The 15351-nt window shown below is 42.1% G+C and overlaps 1 long non-coding RNA gene across 1 annotated transcript; it reads left to right on the plus strand.

Moving 5' to 3' along the window:
- Positions 1 to 224: 224 nt before the first annotated feature.
- LOC118999131 (uncharacterized) lies at positions 225 to 4763 on the plus strand. Its single transcript, XR_005069043.1, has 2 exons — positions 225 to 275; positions 4664 to 4763. It is a non-coding gene; the product is annotated as an uncharacterized LOC118999131 (long non-coding RNA).
- The last annotated feature ends 10588 nt before the right edge of the window (positions 4764 to 15351 follow it).

The following is a 15351-nucleotide window of genomic DNA, read 5'->3' on the forward strand; positions in this document are numbered from 1 at the left end:
CACTGCCACCAATTACAGCAAAAAGAATAAATGAGCAGGATCAATAAAAAGTGTTGCAACCTCAAAGATGTAGCAAGGTGATAAAGGCGGACCTTGTGTCCCTGTGTTTGTGTTTGTGTGTGTGGTGTGTATGAAAACAGTGCAATGACCAAACACCTTAAGAACTTCAGGAGGCACCCTGTTTGGTATGGCTCAGTGGATCAAGCGCTGGCCTCCAAACTAAAGGGTCACTGGTTCGATTCCCAGTCAGGGCACATGCCTGGGTTGCAGGCCAGGTCCCCAGTTGGGAACGCAGGAGAAGCAACCTCGAGTTGATGTTTCTCTCCCCCTCTTTCTCCCTCCCTTCCCCTCTAAAAAGAAATAAATAAAATCTTTTAAAAAAAAGAACTTCAGGAGGTACGATGGAATAATTTCACTCAAAAACAACACGTTTTAATTACTTTTCACATGCTAATTTCACCTTGAAGGAAGATAATAAAGGATAATGAAAGAACTGAGTTAAAGAAAAACTAAGGTAGAATGAACATGTTCCAAGAACCAAAAGTGAAGGTGTGTTTGCTGGCCTGGGCCGGAGACTCTGGCGGGCTCCAGCTTGGTTGTGGGATGCACTAAAGCGCCATGAGCCCTGGCGCCATCTTTACCAGTGCAGGCTGGTGGTGCTGTGGGTAAACAGAAAACATTTCTCATCAGATATCGTGTCCATTGCTTTTGGCCTTCTTCTCTCCAACAACTAGACCCACCCGGACCACCATTCCCAGCTTGCAGTTTTTGTCTGAGTATAGCCTGTTTTTGATCTTGTCTCACTTTAAACTTAGTTTTAAAAACTACATTTTTCTTTTCCTTCTACCTTTATAGTATTATTTTTATCTTATCTTTTTAAATATTTTAAACTGTTTATTTTATCAGCATTACATCATGTTATTCTTAGCTTTTTAGGTTTAAATGTTTTCTAGTTCTTTGCTTTTTTTAATTTCACATATACTACTTTAAATGTAAAGTTTAGAAAATTCTCTAACTTACAATGTTATCTTTATAAACTTTTATTCCTACATGTCTAAATTTGTCTTAATTTTTATATTCTTTCATCCTATTTTAACCTTTTCTTTTCTTTCTTGGACATCCCATCTCCCAGATTTTTTCTGGTTTCAAACTTTTCATTTTAATCAGAGGTGTGTCTGAACAGCTACAAATAGCATCTAACAATTATTACACTTTAAAAGAGAAAGAATGACATTAAACTCACCAGATGCAGGATGTGTATAGCCTTGTTGGAGAATTCACTGCAGTGGTACGTCTTCACAGGACAAGATCGTGTTCTCCTGTACCTGGCCCCCTGCCAGATACCAGCCTCATGTGAGGCTAGAAAGCCATCTCTTGTGTTGCAAGCCTGATACAGCAGCAATGCAGCCCAGCACATAAGCCAAGGGAAAACCAAACTGCCAGGTTCAAATCCAACTCCTCCATTTACTCTCTGTGTGATCTTGGGCAAGTGACTCCACCTCTCTGTGTCTGCTTTCTTCACCTTTAGAATGTGGGCGATTACTGTACCATCTCATAAGGTTGATGTGAGATTTAAATGAGTTAATACATGTAAAGCATTTAGAACAGTGCCTGGCACTTAGTAAATATATGTTTTTGCTAATATCACGATTGAATAAGAAGTTATCCTAAACAGTAGCCACTCTCAGGAGTGTAAAATAACCAAGTATCTTGTAGATGATGGTACTGATGGAGCATCTTTTATTCTTCCACTCGTGGCAAACACTGTAGCCTACCAAACTGCTCCTTGGCATTCTCACTCCTAACAGAACCCAATTTCTTTCAGATAACAACAGTCCTCCACAAAGTTCTGGAGGGGATGGCATGGTGTGTGTGTGTGTGTGTGTGTGTGTGTGTGTTGGGGTTGGGGTTGGGGTGGGGAACAAGTTCACTGAAGGATGAGTCTGTTTCTCCCTTTCCAGGGCCCAGCACTGATTGAGTCTCCGCATTCTAGAATGCTGGACAGAAAACATTTGACTGGCTCGAGCCAGCCTATGAATTGGGTTAGGGTCCACCGGAGCCTACCAGCAGAGCCAGGCGAACAGCCGCACCACATAGAATCACAGCTGCTCAGCTTTACACCTTTCTCAGGGGCTCTGTGTGTGAAGACCTGATGACCTAGTCTATCTCCATGGGTGTGCATATTCCAGTCTAAAAAGCAAGAGTATAAAGTGTAGTCATACAGTGTGATGATCACAGTTTAAAAATATTTAAGCTGGAGAGAAAAGTTTTCAGAATACAAAACCAAAACTAAAAAGATTGACTAAGGAGGACTTAGAGAAGGTGAGTGAATGACAAAAAAAATTCTGAATTTTTTTATAAGAAAGAAAAACATGTTTAAGTTAGAACAAATATAAAGAAATGAGCACAGGCTGTTTTTTGTTGAGTAAGTGAAAACATAATAAAACACTAGGAAATTGGGTTGTTCCAAAAATGTTACATTTGATCTCACTTAAATAGATCAAAAAATGCAGCATCCAATAGAAATCCTTCTTTAAGGTAAAGAGAAACAACAAATTTTACTAATTGAGAAATTACACAATTTACACAATTACAACAATTACAAGATTACAAGTAAATGTTCTCCTAATTAAAAAACAGAATTCATAAACTGAATTAAAAAGACAAAATCCACACCTACAAATCTTATTAAAAACACATTTAAAGAAAGGGGAGAGAGGAGAATTTAAAAGCCTGACTCAGATAAATCCAGCTTTCATAAAAGCAAGTGTGGCGGGCCCCACCTTGACTGATGAAGTTATGTGCAGCCCAGGACTCTGGCATACCTGGGCATGCCCAGAACACCAGTGGCAGGGCCCACTGGAGGTCTGTTTCCATAAGAAGCTAGCGTCCTAGCTATCTGGAAGCATCTGTTCTACAGGGAAGCCCAGGGACGGCCGGTCAGTAGGATGCTGTGTGCAGGGAAAGGCAGCACCCACAAGGCAAGCTGCTTGGCCTAAGGCAGCCTGCTCTGGAGCTTTTCAACAGAACAGGCACCAGCTGGGGAAGGGTCACGCTGGAGCAAGCTTGACAATACTCCATTCATTGACCCCAAACACAGGCTTTGCCCCAGCCTCCCTGAGGGATCGTGGGCAAGTCCCTGAGCCTCCATTTCTTCTACAAAAGGAGGCGACTGGATGAATTGCTCCAAAGAGGAAAAAGTGGGAAACACAGAGCTTTCTCAAGTGTACATTAAGCTCCCATAAAACTTAACAGCAATTTTTCAGATAAAGAGATCCACAATAAATAAATACACCAAACTTTTACCCACACTTTCTCAGACGTCCATACAACACTATTGGAGAGAAAGCCAATATGCCACCTATGTGCATGGGACCAGACAAGAATGGAACAAAGAGTGTGATGAGTTCAAAGGGCAACACCAAATATGGGGAAATTATTTTAAACACTAACAAACAAAAAATAAGATTCAGGGTCACAGTTAAAACTGTATTGGACAGTGTGGTCACCGTGGGTGGGGGCGGTGGGTAGGAGGCAGTGGAAGAGGCCATGAGGGGGGGTATATGGTGATGGCAAAAATAAATAAATAAATAAATAACTTTTTAATTTTAAAAAAACTGTATTGGAGGAACTGTTGTATCTTTCATGCCTATGGTAATAAGAAAGAGAAAGAAAAAGAATCAAGTAAATCTGCACCTAAATTTCAAAAAGATAAAAGTAAAAAAATTTAAAAAGAAAAATAATAAATATAAAATAAATAAATTAGAAAACAAGAAAATATCCGTTTAACATGCAACAGTAAGATAAAAATTAACTAATATAATATTTACAAACCACAAATATAGACAAGAGAATACAAGAGAAACAAAACTCAAAAGACTAAGCACAAGTGTCAATTATTAGGAAATATCATTCAAAGTTAAACCTTTAGATTAAAACATTAAAGAAAATGAACAATTTTAAATAAAATTAACACAAGAAAAAAATCTCAAGAATAAGGAAAGAATAGCAAAGGAACAGGAAGGAACAGGGAAAACATTCAAAGATTTGTAGAATGAATGAGTGAATTTCTAGAAGAAAAACACCAAGACTTGATAATGTCATTAACACTCAACAGCAAATAAATAAAAAACAAATTCACACTGTGAGGCAAATACAGTCATTTCCCACCTACTTGTAGAGATCATTCTGACAATCCAAAAAAAGTTTTGAAAAAACTTACTTTATACATAATTTTACCACATTTGCATAATTATTTTCACAGTATTCTATTTCCAGTATTGTACATTTATATTGCCATTACAGAATATATAACTATTTTACAACCCTTCTGTTATAAATTGTATCTTAGTATTTCCCCTGTTTTCTTTTATCTTCTTTCTTTTTTATACAAATGAGAAATGTTCATTGACAACAACTTATGTGTAATTTCACCACCCAGAGACAGATGTAAGTAGATACACATATATATCTGTAGTTGATGGGATATACTTTTTTGAAATTTTTAAATTGAAATAAAATTCACATAACATGAAATTCATCACTTTAAAATGTACAAGTCAGCCTTGACTAGTGTGGCTCAGTGGACTGAGTGCTGGCCTGCGAACCAAAGGGTCGCTGGTTCGTTTCCCAGTCAGAGCACATGCCTGGGTTGAGGGGCCAGGTGCCCAGTCGGAGGCACACGAGAAGCAAGCACATACTGATGTTTCTCTCCTTCTCTTTCTCTCTCCCTTCCCTTCTCTCTAGAAATAAATAAAATCTTTTTTAAAAATGTACAAGTCAAGTAGTTTGTAGTATAATCATAATGTTATGGAATCATCAGTACAATCAGTTTTAAAGCATCTTATCACACCAAAAAGAAAACCCATATTCATTAACAGTCACCCCATTTCCCAGCCCTAGGAAACTACCGATCTTCTTTCTGTTTCTGTGGATTTCCCTCTTCCGGACATTTCATATCAATGGAATCAGACAATTATGTGGTCCCTTGTGACTGGCTTCTTTCACTGAGCATAACATTTTCACTTAGCATGAAATCAGTACTTCATTGCTTCCATGGCTACATAATATTCCATTGTATATACAATCACATTTTTTGTTTCATGTGTGTGTTTTTACACACACACAAAACACACGAAATAATCTTTTTGTTTAAGATTTCATTTGTTTTTCAGAGAGGGAAAGAGAGAGAGAGAGAGAGGGAGAGAAACATCAATGTGTGGTTGCCTCTCATGCACCCCCACTGGGGGCCTAGCCTGCAACCCAGGCATGCACCCTGACTAGGAATCGAACCTGCAGCCCAGCTCTCAACTACTGAGCAACAACAGCCAGGGCTGCATCTTCTTATCATAGCCATACTAATAAAGTAGTATCTCATCTGGTAGAGTGGTATCTTATTGTAGTAAGTTTTAAATTGAAAGTGTGAGTTCTTCAATAGAATATACTCTAACACTGTTTTGTAACTTTTCCACTTCAAAAACTTGAAAATTTTCACATTAACATGTCAATACATATAATTCTACAGCATTAATTTAAATAAATATGTAGTGTTCCACATTATAAATTTTCCATAAGTTATTTGACCAAAATTGCATCTTATTGTTAATACATAGGTTATTTCCAATCTTTTGTTATTATAAATGTTTAATAAACATCCATGCAACTAAATCTTTGCACATGCATTAAATTACTTTGTTTATATTTATCAGTTTCAAAGCCTGTATAATATACCATTAAGTCTATATACAATTATTTCATTTAGGACCTAAGTATTATAAATAATGATGTAGTAACATTTTTGTATATTTAACTAAGCTCCTTTTGGATAATTTCCTTAGACAAACTACTAACTTAAGATTCCAAAGGGTATAAACATTTTTATGACAATGATGTATATCCAATCTGTATTTCCAATATGTATCGTACCAATTTAATGCTGCCCTGAACAATGTGTACCAATCTCAGTACAACTTTGTCAGAATTGAGTACTTTAATTTTAAGAAACTACTTTAGTGATTGAAAATGGCCTTTCGTTTATGTTTTGATGCATTTATATGATTACTGAGCGCTGTTGACTTCTCTTCAATGCTATTAATATATTTTCTTCTGAGTATATTATTTTTTCATGACTTTAAAATCTTCTGTTAAGGCCTTCCATTAAACTAATTTGTAAGGTCTCTTATTAAAGTCTAATGTTAACCATTTTCTGTCGTTCTTGCTGTAAACAAATTCCCGTTCATTTTGCCTCATTTATTTTTAATGTACAAGGATGTAACAGCAGCCAGGGAGTCGTGCTGGGCTTAGAATATTTATTTTGGAAAAAAATGAAAACTGAAGCTAAGCCAATTCCCAATCCTTCAAAAACGGCCTTTTATTCTATTCTGCTTGGGAGATATTAATCCTACTTATTTTATGTATTTGTTTTTAGAAATAATACACTCATTCAGTGCAAAATTCAAAATGTACCAAAGGATAGCTAGTGAGAAGATATCCCCAACCTCCGTCCAGTTGCAGTTGGGTGCCCTCTCTGTTAGCGCTTTCCTCCCCCGAAGTATCCATCACCGACCCACCCACACCCACAGCATGTCTGTGGTGCCTGCCCTGTGTGAAAGTAGGCCTAGGTATGGTGGGTCAGAGAGCTTAGCATCTCACCCCCACCACCGCAGCCCACAGCCCTGGGCAAAACACCTGATCAAGCCTCAGCTTCCTGCCCTGTGCAGACAAGGTACTGGCAGAGGCCTGGGTCCTAGAGATATCCCTGTGAACAAGCCCAATGTGGCCGGTCCTCAAGAGCTCTCATCAGGCGTCCCATTTAGGTCTGCAGGCTAACCCATCTTGAGTTTCCCCCTTTGCATCGGGCTATTTCTCTTGCTGCTGACCTAGACTCCTCCTTGTCCTCTCCTGCTCCCAGGGGCCCATCCACAGGGCCAGGCCCCACAGACAGCCAGGAGGCAGAAACTGGGGGCTTTCCCACTGCCTGGTTCTGTGAGAATTGCTAACCAAATTCTCAAACTTCACATTCACCGGAATTATCTTGTCAGATGCAGTAAAAGCATTTAGCTTGGTCTCAGCATTACAGACGGTAAGGACTCAACCACTGGGGGCGGGAAAGTTAACATAAGTAGTGAACTCATACACCTAATTCATGTGTCATCGTTTTTGTTCTTGAAAAACAGTCACTGAACTCTGCAAATCCTGGCCGACATCTTCACCAGCAGTGCCTTCCGTCTGCAGAGAAAAGTAAGCTCTCGGTCTGGAAATACCTATATCCAAACACATGTTTATTTTTTAATAGGGTTCCCATTGTGCTGCTAAATGCACTAAGCAAATCCGAGGAAGGGGCACCTTCTGAGGGGTGGTGGGGTTCTTGCTGGAGGGCAAGGCAGGAGGAGGCTGGTGCATCTGGGGGCGCAGCCACCTGGAAGCTACTTACTCCCCCCATTCCTCTCTGGTTCCTCCTGCCACCAGGGAGCTGCCACCTGTGAGATGACAAGGCTGTTCCCAACCACTCACCCTCAGGAGGAAGCTGAGAGGTTTCCCCTCCCCACCCCCACACGGCCTGCTGGCTCCCTGTACCAGCCCAATATTTGAAGGCGCAAGTAGCCAGATGAGGCTGGGACCACCCATTTCCTTTCCCTCCAGGCACTAGATATACTTCATCCAGGTCAGAGCAGCTGCACTAGCTGGATCTTGGGGAGCAGCTCCACCAAGAACAGGGGCCTCCGTGGAATCTCAGCTGCAAAGCTCACAGCCTTGGCTACCTAGCACGCCCCCAGAATGGGCTCCTAGGGCCTAAGGTTTTTCTCTAGGAACTGGCTGTGAGGAGCCCCCAGAGGTCCATTTTCACAGCCTGGCGGTGGGACCAGTGGGACTGGCAGGGTGAGCAGGGAGTGCCCAGCGGAGCAGCAGGAGGTGCCCACCAGTTCCTTCTTCAGCATGGTCCATGATTCATCTACGGACGTTTTTAACAGTGCGCTGGTATTGTTTCAAATCTGTCCATCTCCTTCAGACAGTTGGGACCTGCCTCAATAACCTTAGTCTATCCCCGCACCTCCTGTTCTGTGTTTTCAACCTATCTAGTCCTTTGCTAATAACACATTCTTAATTAGCATTTATAACACATTTATGTGTCTAAGAGGACATATATGCCTTAACACTTTTCTTTTTTTAGAAAAAAATCTTTAAAAAAAGATGTTATGTACTTATTTTTAGAGAGAGCGGAAGGGAGGGAGAAAGAGGGAGAGAAACATCGATGCGCTAAAGATACATCAATCGGTTGCCTCAAGCACCAGGCAACCGGGTACCTGGCCCACAGCCCAGGCATGTGCCCTGAGCCGAATCACACCAGCGACTTTCCAGTTTGCAGATGACACCCAACCCACTGAGTCACACTAGTCAGGGCTCGGGTGAGAATTTTTTTAAATGTTTTTGTCCAGAGCCACTTTCGTATTTCCTTCAAATAGTTATTTCATTAAACCCAATAATAAGAATAAGACCTGAAAAACAGGAAACTATATTATTATTATTTGCCATGATTTGACTGTATGCCAAAAGAGAGAGAGTAAAATTAACAACTATTAATATAAAAAATATTTAGTTATTAGTCCAAATTTAAAATCAATATGTAAACATTAATAATTTTATTTATGTCAGCAGGAATTAGTAACTTTTTTAATTCTCAGTAAGAAAATCGCATTTTAAAAATTCCATTTATTATAACCACAAAACCTATAAAAACAGGAATAACTTTATAAAAATGTGTAGGACTTATATGAGGAAACTTTAAAGCCTGGAAAATGGAAAGGCACACCTTTTCTTTGGCTAGGAAAACTTAATATTGGAAAGATGTCAAATTGTCTTAAGTTTATGTGTATTTTCAATAAAATCCTCTACAATCATAGCAGGATATTTGGGGAACTTGGATTAATTATTCTAAAGTTCTTCTGGAAAATAAATATTGAAGAAGAGTAAAGAAAATCCTGAAAAAGAAAATTATCTTTAACAACTACTAGGTGTTAAAACATATTTTAAAACCATAGTGAATAAAACAGTATGATCAGAAATAAGCAGACAGAACAATAAAACAGAGTCCAAAACTTTACATAAGTATAATGAGAATTCAGCATGACAAAAGTTAAAGTTTAAATTTAGGGGAGAAAAACTCAACAAATGTGATATAAAATTTCATAATCAATGTTGGGACAACCGGTGATCTATTTGGGGAAATCATAGTTATATTCTTCACTTTAAACCCAAAGAAATTCTAGAAAAATCAAATATATAAATTTTTTAAATCCTCACCCCAGGATACATTTATTGATTTTAGAGAGAGAGGCAAGGAGAAAGACAGACAGACAGACAGACAGAAACATCGATGTGAGAGGGAAACATCAACAGGGTGCCCTGTATGTGTGGGACCAAATTTGCAACTTAGGTGTGCGGTGCACCCTGACCAGGAGTGGAACCCACAGTCTTCTGGTGTGTGGGACAACGCTCCAACCAACTGAGGCAGGCAGTCAGGGCAAACATATACATTTTTAAAAGTAGAATGTGCAAAAATTAAAAGTATATAAATATTTCTATAATATTCTTTTAGAGTTGCTGAAGAATGAGGTTTCTTGCCTCTTAGACTCTTTTCCAAATGCAGATAGACTAATCTTAGCCAACAATTATTTGCAAAATATTTCTAGTATAACCTGATGATGCTGAAGGATGGTGTATAGAACAAACCTGGTACTTTGAGATGTACTTTGATGGAACGCTGATTTCCCTATTGTTTCCATCCTGGGGTGAGCATCCTTGACTTTCTGATGTTTAAGCACTCCTGCCACCTGCCATCCTCAATGCCATTCTCCTCACTTTCCTGCTCCCCTCCTCCTTCCCCAAAATACAGGTCTCCCTGTCCTTCCTCCATTCCAAAGCTGTCCTTGCTGGTAACTGCCTTTGGGATAAGCTGGTGAGATTATGGCTCTGTGAAGGCTGGGAGGGTCAAGCTACTTTCAAATTCTGTTAGGAACTGTTTGGCTATGAGGCTTTCTTAAAATTCTTCCAGGCATACCTCCAGGGGCATATATCTTCTCTCACCTCTTACTGACAGATGGTCAGTCAATTAAACACACCTTCATCTGAATATCTGAGATTGGCCGTGAAAGGCTCCCAGGCAGCCCAAACCAGCCGGCTAGCCAACGCTGGAGACATGCAGAAGTCAGAAGCTGTCTCACTCTTGCTCAAAAGCCTCCTCTGTCTTGGAAGAGAAACTCACTGGGGCCGTTGGGGGCCCATTGTGTGAACTGGGGTGATTCTGTATGATCCTTGGAGGTTGGCTTGTCCCAGTTTTATGAAGGGGTTTGATTAGCCAGGTGGTTCCCATCAACAGAGCAGACACATTTGATACACTCCATCTACCTCCCAAATGTATGTGACAGAGATTTTATCAACAAGTACAAACTCTGGAACTGGACTTCCTGGGTCTGAATCCGGGTTCCACCATTCTTAGCTGCGTGACCTTGGACAAGTTATTCAACCTTGCCCTTATCTGTGAAATGGGGTGAAAGTACCTCCCAGGATTGAATATGTTAATAATTAGTGCCTAGTAAACACTTGGAACAGCACCTGTTCTATGTAAACATTCTTTTAAAAATATCCACACTTTGCCCTTCGCCAGCGCCTGCATTAATACTGTTCACTGCGGAGAGCCGAGTAGCATCAGTAGGTCCTTGGTACGGCTGCTTTCACTGTGTGAAAGGCGATGATCAAAGGGCATCATGAAAGTACAGATTTTACCACATGTAATTTACAACAGTTTTATTAGACTGGGATAAGTTACACTTGCACGATCTTAAAAGTTTGCTGATACTACATGTGCAGAAAATAGAACGTAGGGACATGTTTAACCCACCACGGTAAATGGGCAGATCCAAATTAAACATGGAGTTACCATAGACCCAGGGACTCCTCTCCTAGGTATAAGAAAATGAAAACATGTCAACAGAAAAATCTGTGCATGTGTGTCGTAGCAGCATTATTCGTGGTAGCCCAAAAGTGGAAACAACCCAGATGTCCAGCCACTGATGAACGGATAAACAAAATGCAGTCGCTTGACACGGTGGGATGTCATTTAGCCGTAAAAATAAACAAAGTGCTGATACATGCTACAACATGGCTAGATCTTAAAACCATCTGGTTAAGAAGTCAGACACATAAGGCCACGCCTTTCATAGAGCAGGCCTCTGAGGCGCAGCAAGGTTGAGTAACTTGTCCAAGGTCGCATAGCTAGGAATGGCAGAACCAGGTTTTGGACCAAGGATGTCTAGTTCCAGAGTTTGTGCTCATTAGTAAAATTTATGTCACTTGGGAAGTTGGCAAAAGTGTACCAAGTGTGTCTTCTCTGTTTATTAAAACCATCTGGCAAATCTATGGACACAGAAAACAGATTGGCGGTTACCTAGCCCTGGGGAGCATGGAATGGGGGTTGATGGTTAAGGGGTGTGGGGTTTTTTCAGGGTGATGAAAATGTTCTAAAATGCATGATGGTGATGGTAGCTCAACTCTGAATAAACTAAAAGCCATTGTATTCTACGTTTTAAATTGGTGAATTGCGTAGTAAACGAACTTTATCTCAAAAGTTGTTTTAAAAACTCTTCGTATCAAACAGGTGAAAAATGCTTTAAGTTTGCATATTACCACCCTCATTCCACTGTACTTTACTGATCCTCAAAATAATCACACACTAAACTTACTGTATTTTCATGCTGAGCTTTAATATGGGATCCAAAAGGAATTATTAAACCAATTTCAACAAATTTGGAGGAGCTGGTTCCTTGGTGAACAACCGTTTCTACCTTGCAGGTGAATTTATCCTTTCCAGAGGCGTAAACATGTCCGAGTCTTTCATCTCTAATAAGCACGTGGAGGGAAGCTCTCTTCTTCATAGGGACAAAGAAAGTTTTTTGTAATTAGTTAAACTCAAAGCTTTCACCCAGATGCGGTGAATTTTCCAAAGTCAATCAACTCCTCAGGTGTTTATCCAATCTCAATGTTAGGGAGATTAGTTTATGGACCTCATGGACCCGTTCCCACTTCTTTCCCTGAGAAACGTGAGTGCTTTTTCATAGTATCAAAACCAGTGTAATGGGTAAGTCATAAATGTCACCTGCTCCGAAGACGGAGCTAAGATCACATTTACATCGATGCCCAAGTGACTCCAACTCTGGCACCTCCCGGCCCTGCAGCGGGCAGGCCAGTCGGTTTGGGGGTGTAGCCTTTCCCGACCTGTGAGGCCTTTCTGTGGTGCTTGAATGAGTCCCCCAGTCTGCCACCCCCCCCCCCCCCCAATGCGGCTGGGGAAGTGGAAACTGAGACAGTCCCTCGGGGACAAAGCCTCCACCTGGCAGGCATCCACCTCGCCTCCGCTCTCACCTGGCTGGCGGGGCGAGCTTTGGCGCCTCCAGTCCCGAGGCCCTGATGGCCAAGGTGGACCCAACTCCCTGGCTCCGCTGGCGGAGGTGCCTCTTCAGGTCCCCGCGCAGTGACGCTCCAGCAGAGACTCGGAAACACAGTGGCTCTCGCGCCAGTGCCTGCTCCGCCACCTCTGCTGCCACCGTGAAACCAGATGTCCCTCGCCCACCCCGACCGCTCAGGTGGGAGGGGAAGGAAGAAGTTGACCCCCGCCCCCCGCAACACCATGTACTAGGGTGTCTAGAAGAGGCACCAGCACCCCAAGGCAAAGCAGCTCTTCCAAGCCAAACACGCCCCAAGTCAAAGACGCCCGCGGTGCCCGAGCGCAGGGGCGGCGAAGGGACCGGAGCGAGCTCCCGGCTGGGAGGACTCGGTTCCGCAGCCTGGGGCGAAGAAGCTTTTCTCAGGGGGACCACGGCTGGGGTTCCCCTTCGGGACCCCGCAAGTCCCTACTCTGGCTCTTCGAATGTGCCGAGGCCAGGAGGCAAGCACAAAACAGACAGCAAGCTGACGGCCTCGGCGGGCGGAACCCCCGCCCAGGGCCATTCGGGGGGCATGCCTGCTGTCGCGAGGCCACCGGCCTCCCCAGCGGGCGACGCCAGGCCCAGCCGGCAGTCAGCTCCACAGTGACCGTCTTCTTCCACTGTCCACCCTGTCCTCACTTCCCGCCTTCTGACAGCGGAAATGTCTGTCGCTGCAGGGGCAGCCCCTCCGCCACCTGGCCCGGGGCGAGGCTCTGGCCCAGGCTGAAATGCCCGGTACACCGCAGGATCTACGCTCGTCGGCGGGCACGTTGTCCGGTTCCTACCAGTGAAGGTGTGGGCACAGCCTGCAAATCGGCCCACAGGGAAGTGACTAAATAAATTATGAGGTCTCCATACATTAGAATGCCATGGAAAATGATGACATAATCTTATATAATAGATACGCGGAACTACAAAGAACAGCACTATCTGAAGTGCCCAGGAATTAGTTATAAAAATAACATATTCAGCTACAAAGAAAATCTCAGTGAAGTTCAAATCCCAGAAATATTATGAGTTCTATTCTCTGACCACAATGCAATAAAATTAAAAATCCATAAGAAAATAAAGTTCATTTTATAAAAGTTTATAAAGTAATAAAAATATTTATATGGAAAAGCAACTGTTCATTTTTATATAAAATTTTTATAAAAATCTTTTATTTAAGGCAAAACCAGGAAAATACCTACTTACCCATCTATAGAACACATGCAGCAGCTGCTGAAACTTTGATGGTGAAGCAGATGTGAATCCATTTATTTGAGTTTAATATATAACAAATCAAATGAAAATAAAATGAAGAAAAATTATCACTACATTCAATGGGAAATGAATGAGAATGACGTGTGAATAGTGAATCCTTACTCATACTATTTACCACAGAACATTCCAGACACGTTACAGTTAAACACACACAGGTGTACACACACACCATTAAAAAAAAAAAACCACAACAGAAGAATGTAAAAGTGTATGCTCACTCAGTCTGCTGAGACGCTGGTGTCAGGATAGACAGATCTCTGAGTTTCAGTCCCACCTGAGGTGCTTACTCAAATATTTAACACCTTTGAGCTCAGTTGCCCATCTGTGATGGAGGTGAATGAAATACCCAGTTCATAATAATCAAACCCACTCCAGGGTCCACACTCTTAGCTGCTGGAGCAGATGTCCCTAAGCTGTCCACAGAGGTCGTGAGACGCTGCTAGGAACAGACAGTGCTGGGAAGAAAGACCCGACTCAAATAACTGTCCAAGCCCGGAATTAAAGGAGGCTATGAGAATTTAACACGGCTTTAAAATGTGTAAACATCTGTATGTAAACAGAAAGGCAATGGTGTGCAAGAATACTTCATGGTAAATATGAAAAATAATAATGTTAAAATATTTCACAAATGGATAAAATGTTTAAGAAAGTCCTTAGAAATTAGAGGAAGACAACTTAAGGCAACTCTGAGGGTCTCCAGCAAATACAGATAAAGGTGCTGCTTCAGCAGAGTAGCTGGAAATGAGGCACACCGACTACACACTGATCAGCCGAGTTGATCAGCACCTGCCAGTGGCCGAGAGGTCACACTATAAACCTTTCACCCAGCATCCCTCTGCCTGAAGAAAGAGAGGCGGGGAGAGAGGGCGGAAGAAAAGAGAAAGGCCCAGCTTGAGCAGAGATGTTTTCAGCGGTTGTGATTTGTTAGCACGTAACCCTAAACACAGCCAGGGTCCTGGCTGTGACAGGACCCTGGCTGTGAGTTATTATATTGCAGACTACATAGATCCATGGAAAAGGTTATACAAGATAACGTTATATGAAGAAGTCGACCATGAGATACTATGTGCACTTAGATTCCGACTAGACACGAATTGTGCTGGGGGGGATCTGGAAACCTGACTGGCAGTTATGTTGTGTTGATGGAGGTATTTGTGTATTTTGCTGGTAGTTTGACATTTCTTGGCTTTTTTGCACTTAACAGTAAGTAAATATTCTATACAAAAGATTTTTTAAAAGGCCCTGGCCAGTGTGGGGCTCAGTTGGTTGGAGTGTTATCCCCTATGCCAAAAGGTTGCGGGTTCAATCCCCATCAGAGCACATAACTGGGTTATGAGTTCAGTCCTGGTCAGAGCGTGTGTGTGAAGCAACTAATCAATGCCTCTCTCTCTCTACCCTCCCAACCCTTCCTGTATCGCAAATCAACTTGGCATTTCATTACTCCACCCAAATCAGTCCAACATTGCCCAGGTCATCTCAGGGCTGGATCCCAGGGGCTCGCCTGGGGGTTTCCAAGCAAGCGAGAGCAGGAACATGGGGCGCAGCAGCTGACAGGGGCTCCTCCTGCGGGACACAGCGACCCACAGGCTCCTGGCTGGCCAGGCCTGGG

The sequence above is a fragment of the Sturnira hondurensis genome, unplaced genomic scaffold (assembly GCF_014824575.4).
Source record: "Sturnira hondurensis isolate 20B ecotype Veracruz unplaced genomic scaffold, ASM1482457v3 Scaffold0014615, whole genome shotgun sequence".
Classification (NCBI taxonomy): domain Eukaryota; kingdom Metazoa; phylum Chordata; class Mammalia; order Chiroptera; family Phyllostomidae; genus Sturnira; species Sturnira hondurensis.